This window comes from Strongylocentrotus purpuratus, unplaced genomic scaffold (assembly GCF_000002235.5).
Source record: "Strongylocentrotus purpuratus isolate Spur 01 unplaced genomic scaffold, Spur_5.0 spur5_scaffold_10, whole genome shotgun sequence".
NCBI classification, from domain to species: domain Eukaryota; kingdom Metazoa; phylum Echinodermata; class Echinoidea; order Camarodonta; family Strongylocentrotidae; genus Strongylocentrotus; species Strongylocentrotus purpuratus.
The window spans coordinates 20,143,863-20,154,725 of NW_022145595.1; positions in this window are offsets into that span (position 1 = coordinate 20,143,863).

Here is a 10,863-nt window from a genome sequence, read left to right on the forward strand (position 1 = left end):
CTCTGCCGTCTTCTATGCGTTCAAAGATCTGACGAAAGGAAACAATTTAGTATAATCATTAGTATTACCATAATGCCCATTTTCTTTTAATGGTTGAATGACCTGAGATTAATTTGAATGCAACTGCTACTTTAATGTACCATGTAATACCTAAACATAAAAAAAAGAGAAACATGGTTTGCAATTGCATTCTCTGTATGATGACAATCTTCGTATTACTATGTCCAGTATGAATAAATGTTATGATATGACCAATAAATTACATAATACTAACAAAATACGTCCATTGCACACGAGGCATTATTCAAAAGCGAGTGGTGTTTTTATATGCTTGAACTAAATTTGGATGGTTGCCAGAAACCATCACGAAAAGGTACATAAGCTGTATAAAGATTCCCGCGACACAAATGGTTATATTTCATTGCACGGGCACAATTCTTTCCTTCCCAAAGATGCAAGGGAAACATAACTCTCACAGTTCTATTCAGGACCAGGAACAGTAAATAAATATCTGTTTCCGGATAAAAAATGAAATGTCTGAAGCAGACACCCATAACAATTGGAATTGGCAATATCAATTCTCCGTCGCCTTAAATTTGTAAATGTGCATTGAGGTGTGAATTCTGACGTTGAGTGTATTTGTTATATTCCTGTGGGAATTTTACTGTACAAATACAAATTTGTATAAGGGGAAATTTTTAAAAACAACCTTAATGGTGAAAATCATATCATTGCCCCCCCCCCCCCCCCTCACTAGCTCTACCCCTCTCTATTTCTTTATTTCTGTTTTTCTTTGACAGTTGTGACATTTGGAGCGAATTACAATAATGTTTTCGCTTCCTTTCTTATTTGTCTGATATATGTAGGCCTGCCCCACAATTAGATTACCCCTCTTGCATTTTCCTTAATGTATGGTTAAAGTTATAGACCAGTTCTGGTCATGCGATTGCATTGTGAAAGAAACGTAGTAGAATCGATCAGAAAAGGTTGATCTTCTAGCATATACTTATTCGTGTGTACTGTAAGGTTCTGGAATCATCAAAATGGTAAGAAATTTTGCCCAGTCTTGGTAAAGTTACAAGCACTGTACACAGAAAGATGTATATGGGACTACCCTACGTCTATCCAGTCCAGATAAATATAATAATTTACCAAATATATCAATTTGTAGGCGGTTTCCTGGCAAAATTTGTATCATCACGTATTAGTCAAAACATATTCTTTCACATGATTGGTAATAAGAGCTTCCATTTAATTTTTTTAGCAGGGGCTGTTTCCAAAACTGGTCTTTACCTTCAATGCTGGTTTCTACATGATACCCTTATGTTTGACATCAGTGTTTGCATAAAATCATCACCATGAACCATAAACTCCAAGGTCCATATTCTGCTGATTGCACAAACACCCCTGGGACCTTGATCTCAAAGTTCACAGGTGGTTCACTCAGGTCTCAAAAAGCTAGTTCAAATGCATTATCGGTTGTTGAACAAAAATAACACGGTCACTATTCATACAGGTGGAGTATTGAGTGAAAATCTTGTAGAAAAAAGTACTATAATTTTCTCGTTGAATATAATTATCATTTTAACAGCAACAGTAGAAGATATATGGCTTTGTTGGTTTGTGGGCAATTTGGTGAGCTTAAGAATTGACAGTTTAGACATACCATTTTAGAAGCCACTTCAGAAATAAAACTTTACAAATGACCCCAAATACCACAAAATTTTACATATGGAGACGTGCAATTGTGTGCATATTTGAATAATCACAGCCAAAGTTATATAGGTGCTTCGTGAATGCATTTTGTTTGCCCTCTTGAAAATAATACGCCAACCTGTATAATATAGAATTTATAGATATTTGAATAATCACTGCCAAAGTTATAAAGGTGCTTTGTGAATGCATTTTCTTTGCCCTCTTGAAAATAATACGCCAACCTGTATAATATAGAATTTATAGATAGTTCAAAGTTTCTTCGAAGTGGTTTATTTGCATATTATCTGCATGAAATGTCAGGTTCGATTCATACATTAATAAGGATCCCCTTTCAAATCAGGATTTGGATTAGGCCTACATCGAAAGAGGAAATATGACGTGAAAATTAAGCAGATGGTTCTACGTTTACTGAGCCTCATATGTCTCGTAATTCTTTTCATGCATCCTTAAATAGCTGAAATCTGACATCGGATAAACAGTGATGCTGACTTCAATGAGACTTCAGATAAAGTCACTTTCTTGAAACTAATGTTAAGCAACATGATTGCATTGTTTTCTTCATTGGAAAAGATATCCTTTTTTCAAGACACGATACGCTCTACATTTTGAAATGCGTTTTCAATCCTGGCTGGTATATGCCTTTATATTTTCCTAACACCCCATTATGTGAAGTTACCTGCTCCGAGAGAATTGAGGTCAGAGGTCAAAAACTTAATTGGAAATATCACAATTCGAACATGAAGACACGCCATGCATTTACATATAATATATGTGCATTATATCATACAAATTAATGAAAAGGGGAAGCAGAACAACTTAATAGAAGCCTATATTTCAAGGTCTATTGACTCGATTCCCAGGGTACATCATAATCTACATCAATTTTTCAACACTCGATACAAATATCTTGTTAAATCAATATACATGTACTTTGACCCAATTTTAAGTTAAAGGGATAGTTGAGTTCTGTTGCAGAGGGCGCTACACAAAATTATTTTTTTGTGAGATAATGAAAAACTGAGTCTCAAATTTGAAAGAACATAATATTTAAATGACAAAATCATCTTTGTTTGATCAAAATCAGTTCAGAGACGGCTGAAATATAGCGATTTCTAATACTTGTGTACCACCACAAATATTAGATAATTTGAAAAATTTGAAAAAACCGTTGAAAAAACAAAATAACGCTTGTTATGTTGTATTTCAGCCAATGTCTATGTTGGCCTTTTTTGTTGGCATTTTCGTGTTGCTTATTATACGCACAACCAGCCGGCCCATGCTATGTTATTTTTAATGAAATAATTAACGGTCACCATGTTTTTCTTAAAGTGGAGCTGAATTGGTATGCTCGTAAATTTCACACAATTTGGGGTCTAAAATTACCTTCATAGCAATTTTAGGTTCTAAAAGGGCACTAGAAATGCATAGATAAGAATAAGAGCAATAACCATGCACTTTGAAGGCATTTGCGGTCTGAAAACAGAACTCAACTATCCCTTTAAGATGGTACCACACATGTTGATAAAAATGGGAAGGAATATGGTGTACAAAGGTTACATCTTTAAAAGGCATTCAGATTACAATCGTGCGTAGTGGAAGAAAATAGTTGTTCCTAATCGCTTCAAACTTTAGACCTACTGATTTGCAACGAAATAATGAAAATTTAATAACTTTGAGTTAACTGATAAAGTTGCAGACGATACGATCAGTTATTGTTCTTTGAAGTATAAAACAACTAGTTCATTCTCAATACGCCTTTTGGCACATTATCTTTGTAATTTTTGCAAGATAGCAAAATAGGGTAGCAAGATAGGTATGGCAAATGTTTATTAATGTCTTGCTAAAAGGACGTTAGTGCTGTGGCTTGATTCGAACTCCGTACCTCCTGAAACACAGTCCGACAACTTATCGTCTAGAACACAACTCCGAGTATGATTAACATTTAATATAGATATGTGAAGAAGCTGCATTCGTCACACTGATTTCTCAACCGTTGGGGTGGGGGATTAAAAAAAAAATCAAACAGGTTTAGGGGTCTCATACATCATTAGAGAGTTCCTCTGGTATAAATTGTAGCATACCATCAGCATTAAAGGGGAAGTCCAAACTGATAATAAGTTTGTTTTAATACATGCAAGGTGCAAAATGAGAAGAACCGATCAGTGAAGGTTTGAGAAAATTTTGAAAAACTTTTCATGAAAAACTTCAAATCAGTGAGACAAAGTGGTAACGCGGTCTCTAATTATGATGTCATCCCCTAACAAGTATATCCTTTGTTGAATGCAAGAAATGCCATTACATTCCATTTTGATCAAAACATATTTTTTCTTCATGCCTATCTCGATCTTATATCACGGATAACATGTTCTTTTACTGATGCACCCACCCCCATAATAAGATAGGTCTACGATTCAGAGAAATGGAGATTTGGGGTCATTCTGTCATTCAGATCAGTGGTGAATTGTGAGGGGATGACATCACAATTTCTGACCGCATTGCCAATTTGTTTCATGGATTCCATGATTTTTTATGATTTTAAAAGATTCATAACTTTTATAATTGTTGTCCGATTTGTCTCAAAGTCATTGAATAGGCCATTTTCGTAATGTAACCAAATTTAATGCATACGTCTTTTTGAAGTGCCTCAATGCAAACTATTTCATTCACCTGATAAGAATAATAGTATTTCAATAGTCAGAATGCAAACTACATATATTAAGTGTTGCTAGGTAGGGCAAGCCATACTGGTTGTCCTACCTGGCAACAACTAATGTATGCAGTTCGGATTCTGTCTATTGAAATACTACTATTCTTATCAGGTGAATGAAATAGTTTTGTTTCGAGGCACTTCACATAGACGTATGCATTAAATTTGGTTACATTACGGGAATAGCCTGTTGTTTCTCTATTTGTGTTGCTTCATTTAAATCAATTTAATATCAGGGTGGACTTATCCCTTAATGATACCCTCGCATACCGAAGTCAACATGCAGTCTCCTTAGTTTAAATAAGGGTGCCATTTTTGTTATAATACATCCAACCCACTCTGTCAGTCTTTTTCGTTATACTTGTCCTAGAAATAGTTCGGCGACTCTTTGAAAAGGTAGATATCCTTTATTTATCATTGACATATAATCTTACAACACCCTTTCTGGAATGTTCTGAATGAGATAGAGTTTTGTAAATGCATTCATCACAAGCCTGCACAATCATACAATGGTTCCAAACCACCATGTCACAAAAATACAGAGAGAGCAATCACAAATAACTAGAAAAATATTTACAAAGCACTCTTGATAACAATTATGCCACATGCCTTACAGCTTTTATAACATGTTTATTGCAAAAGAGTACCGATGCCTTTCCTACGCAGTATGAATTTGAATAGCTGCTGTATCAGACAATGACAGAAGTCTGTTGTGACTTAAGCGCGGTTGCTATATACAATTGGGGATTCCCCCTTTTCTCCTATTGTGTCTTGTTTGCAAACCTGACAGAGCCTGTCGGAAGTCAAAACAAGAAAATGATGAATTTGAAAGTACCAAGGGAAACCTTGTAAGCCACATATTACACACACACAACAATATTATAATATTGCATTTTATGCTGCCTGTCACAGGAGCAGCAGCTCTTTGAAAACTCGCAACCTTAATGTTTGAATATCGGAAGTTGTCGACGTAAAAACTACCTATCGACTAAATGGTATCATCCTATGTGGAGTACGCATGCACAGTGATTTTGTATTCAGTAAGCACTGGACTCATCGCCTCAGCTTTCGAGTCCACATGTTTTGTTGTCACCGTAACTGCGGCAAATTAGACCCCAGTTGAGCCGTAAATTGGAGGGGTGCGCGATATTAAAAGGGGTTATTATTTGCTTTTATGTACTACTGAAAGAAAAAATATTAGTTATTTCTTCAAATTTGTATTTCCCTTTCATTCAGCTTTCAATTGATATGAAGATGAATTTTATTCGGATAGGGTCTTTAAGCTGGCTGTCATGAGTTTCTACTGATGTTATATCTAATTATGTAATCGCGATACGCTGTATTGGGCATTTCCAGGCCCTGGATCAGCGAACATTCTCTGACAAATGTACTCCTTTATACATTCTAGTTCTATGGGCCATACAATTGTCTAAGTTTAGAGTATGACAGAGATTCAGAAGTGATGTTCATGTGCTGTGAAATATCAAGCGAGGTTCTTGATGATTTGTTGAGATATTGCACAAAAATACCACGAATTGGCTGTCGGCGTTCGTTGACGTTGTTGTGTTTTCATTTTTGTGTTTTTATTGTTGTTATTATCATTATCATTATTATTATCATCAATATCATCATCGTGATCTTCTTCTTCTGAAATGTCTGAAACGTGTAGTAAATTGGGCCAATAAGCATATTGACAAATTTTAAAATTATAACGCGCGCGTACTAGTCCGCCATGACGCACGCACGGACATGGGTGTGACCAAAAGTTAATCCATAACGCCAAGTTTATCCATATCAAATATCATTCAGAAATGACAATGTTTGACGGAAATATTGTCAACAATAGAAATTAACAAAATGGCGCCTAGATGACATCACGCATCAGAAAGTTTAAAAATCAATTCGTTGGGATCAAATATCGTGCATATGGCACATGTCATGACAATTTCAATGTCATTTACCATGTCATTCATGAGATATGAAGCAAAAAAAATCCATACAGAAAGAAAGGGGAAGAAAAATACTGAAGAAATCAATAGGTGGTCTGCTACGCTACGAGTATGATATGCAAAGGAATGCTTTGTAGAATTAATGACAAGAAACATAATGTAAAACATATAATGGAAAAAAGTGATCCACTAATACTCAAAGCTTGTAAAACGTGAACCACTCAATAAAACAAAATATACTATTTCGATTTGAGAACAAAAAAATCTTAATGTGTATGAACAATTATATTCTGAAATCTATAAACTTGGATGTAACTACTCACTCACACAAACACGCATCAATGAAACAGGTGCACGCACTCACAGATATATTCATGCACATATACGCACATGCACCCACTTTATATTATATTATTTAATGTGTTTCCATTCAACAAATTCATAGAAAATACAAAAACAATCTCATACAATCTCATACGAATGCTATGACAAATAATGACAGAATAGAAACAAATATAAAATACCTCAAATTCCCTTTCCCCCTTAAAACCCCTCGCCTAAAAAAACAATTTTCCCTCCCCTTAAAACACCCTACCACCACCCTACACACACTAGAAACGCACACACACACACACACACACACGCACACACACAGCTGCATGCACACGATAAATTCTATACATTCAAATACAAGTTCCTGAGCACACCCTCTTTAAATTGTCAAGGAAGACCAAGCACAGTACAATAAGGTACGTGTACCAGAAAGTAACATAGACAAAGCCTTAACAAGGAAGGCGACTAGACGAAGACTTTACAGAACAATGGTAACGGAGAACAAGAAGAGAAAGAAAAAGAAAGAGAGTAACGAAATAACAGGGGGTCTGTGCAGTAGACATGCATGCCGCACTATCAAAAGTACAGCTATGTTGGCATAACGTTCAAAGGTGATTACCAAAAATATATTGGGTAATGAATGAATCTAAGAAGTATTTTCTTAATTAGTTTTTAAATAAGACGAGACTAGTTGCATCTTTCATGGATTGTCTAGTTTGTTCCAAAGCTTAGGACCAGTGAAGACAAAGTTTTGGGGGCATGAATGGAATTCACTGGATTGTCTAGTGGGGTAGTTATGTACGTGGTAATTCCTGTCAAATAACTCATCAAATGCTTTAGGTAGGCTGTAGGTAGTTTAATCAAACTTACACTGACCTGATTTAAATAAGTACAAATCTCTAATTTGTAGTATATCTGATTATCAAAAAATAAGATGTCAGTATGCTATCTTGAATGAAGATTGAAAACATTCTGAGTGACTTATTTTACAGTAATAAGAGTTTATCAAGTAAGGTTTGGTTTATGTTACCCCACGTTAAAATGCCGGAGTTGAAGTAAGGTAATATCAAACTTGAATAAAGTGTGACTAGAGCAGATGAGGGCAAGTATTTTTGTAAAGTATTTTAGGACACCAATAGTATGTAAATTTGTTTTGCAAATGCATGTACTACTAATATGAATTCTCCACGAATGTTTAAACACCAAGTAATGGTATAGATGAAACTTCCTCTAAAAGATTATCATCAAATTTAATATTACCTAAAAGGGTATCTAAGTAGTTGCCTAAAAGCATAAATTCTAATTTTGTTTATAGTTTTAATGAAAATCTATTTGCTCTTATCCACTGAGTACTGTTCTTAAGAGAATGATGGGGTCTGTGGGAAAAGAAAAGGTTTGGGTCATCCGCAAATAATATAAACGATAGGATATTTTGAGGATCTATAAGAATCATTAATGTGAATAATGAATAACAGTGGACCGATCAGGCTACGTTGTGGGACACCATAGTTAGTGGGTACTCCGGTAGGAATAACATTCCTTGAATGCTTAATACGTAGCTCGGCTAAAGCACGGGTCATAATATGACTCCATGGCTATCTGGGAGAGGAATGTTGATGATGAGGCTACCCTGGGTGAAGGCATACTGATACTATTTGCAGCTCACATATTTCAAATGTGTCAACGCCCATCTTTTGATTGTGAATGATGCCTGAATAAGGGGTGATATGGTCTTTTAAATATCGGGAGTATGGCTAAAATTCTCCTGGTCCTTCAGCCACCTACCCTCCTCTCAAATTCATACGTTTGTACATCTCGGGCTGTTTCAATATCATCGAGCCCATTCACCATGTTGGACGGTTACACCGTTACTTAAACTGATTACTTGGCCCGTCGCTTCTTTTCAGTGAGCTTACCCAGCTGTATTATAGGTCAGTTGGTATAGTTATACCAAAGAGTAATATTCTCCTTGGTTAAACGTCGAATACTTGTTACAGCGATAGAAAGAAGCTTGCCGAATTCAAGTCGAACTCGATCGTCAGACAGCCAAACCTTCTGTAGACATTGCTACATGTTACATGCAACTCCCCCCCCCCCCCCCGGGGGGGGGGGGTCGGAGAAACCACATTTTCTCCAAAATCTCCGGTTGAGGGGTATTTTTCACGCAACAAAGTCCGGCCCATAATACACGAAAATCCGGCCCGTATTGACTTTACACACCGGAGATAGGGGATGCTTTCAAAGGGAGAGAACATGCATACGCGTAACACTGATTAGGGGGCCTGGGGCCTACACTCCAAAAATCCTCCGTGATGTACTTGTATAGAGGTATACAGAAAGGTATTACAGTTCTTTCTCTTTCGTATAAGAGATTTCCAACTTCCGCATTGAACTGTAATTCGTCATGAGGATATTCTTGTATACAATCTATGTTTGCGGCATATTTTAGTCTAGATCGCAGAACCTAAAATAAATCAAAGCTACGACTTACCTGATTTCCCAAACCTTGGTGAGACAAAAAAATATTACAAAAAGAGATGTTGCCATGAGTTATTGATCCAATTGAATTATTTCAGTGTCAACACATCAATATTGTCTAGGCGAAATTTGGATTACGCTATATTGCAGTCACGAAAAACAGATTCCCTCTCCACTCTGAAGGCTTCAATGTGATAAATGAATTGGCGTGGTTAACGTGCAACGTCACCAGTTTCATTCCGGGTGATCGGGGGGATTCCCCGAATCAAGTATGGCGGCCAGCGGCCAGCCTGTTCGGCAAAAAAACATGTCTGGCTCCACTGACCGCCTCTATACAGAGCGCGATTGCATTGTACAGGTCAGTGAGGGGAGGTCATATTATGCAATGTAGTTTGTGTGTGATTGTCTATCAAATCTTTCGGAGTCGCTTCAAGAAAAACGGAGAGAATAGCTGAAAGCAAGTCTAATAATATATATTTTGACGATTTACAATAATTTCAATGTTATTTTTTATCGTGTAGGAAATTTAAATCTATTTTCTTTCAGATAAAGTATGTACAGTCGGTGCATATATAAGTGAATACTGATTACATAACTTTCATGAGCATGGTATCAGTATTCGTCTCAATGGGTTTTACAATTTGGGATCAAATGACCTTTATCAGCCCATGCGCAGATAGTATCTACAAACTGGCTTATTATCAACCACCTCATTTTCTTCCTCTTTTAATGAATACACATGATTAGATACAAATGTAGATCAATAACCTATTGTTAGTAGACCTATAAATTTTATATAGGATGTGATTTACGATTCGGTTTACGTTCAAGGTTTAGGATTTAGAGATATCGTGGTATACTGGATAGGTCGTCGGACTGACCGTATCACATGGTTCGCAGTTCGAGTCCCGCCCCGGCACTTCACTCCTTTGGTAAGAGGACATATTTTTTTCTTTTTTAAATCCCGAAATTTGACAATTTGACCGATCGAACATTTTGTTCCGTTGGGGGGGGGGGGGGTAAGGTCATTTTATTAAGGTCATCCATCAGGATTTATTTTTTTTTTTAAATCAAAATCAAAATCAAAACTTAAAAGGGGGTTCCCCAAAAAAATACACATAACAAAAAATGAAGGGGGGTTTAACCCCTCACCCCCCCCCCCTGCCTACGCGCCTGCCCCCAGGTGTTAATTGGACTCCTGCAGAAAGGAATTCATTGATCTTGTGAGCACTGATACGGTAGCCTAGCAGACACGGGTAATATTGTACCGCCTTGAGTACCTTACGTGGTAGATATAATTATGCGCTTTATAAATATTTATTATTATTTATTATAATATTATTTTGTATTATATTATTGCTATTATCATTCAACTGCTCTTTGCTCTTATCGATCGCATAGCTTGCATTTAAATCGTCACTGAGTTGCCGTCCTACGATTAGATATTCGCACCCATGCTTTATTATTTAATCTGCGTGATTAACTCATTCACGCATTGCTAATGTTATACTTCCGGATAACGAGATGTAAAGTGACAATCAGGTCAAGTCAGTAATATCCTTGGTCCCGTCTGTGAATAATTTGTTTGAATTCATCAGTATTACATAATGCATAGTAGGCCAATTTATTTAAATGAAGTTCAAAGACGGATTTTTCAAAAAAAAGTTTTCAAGTTGTTGT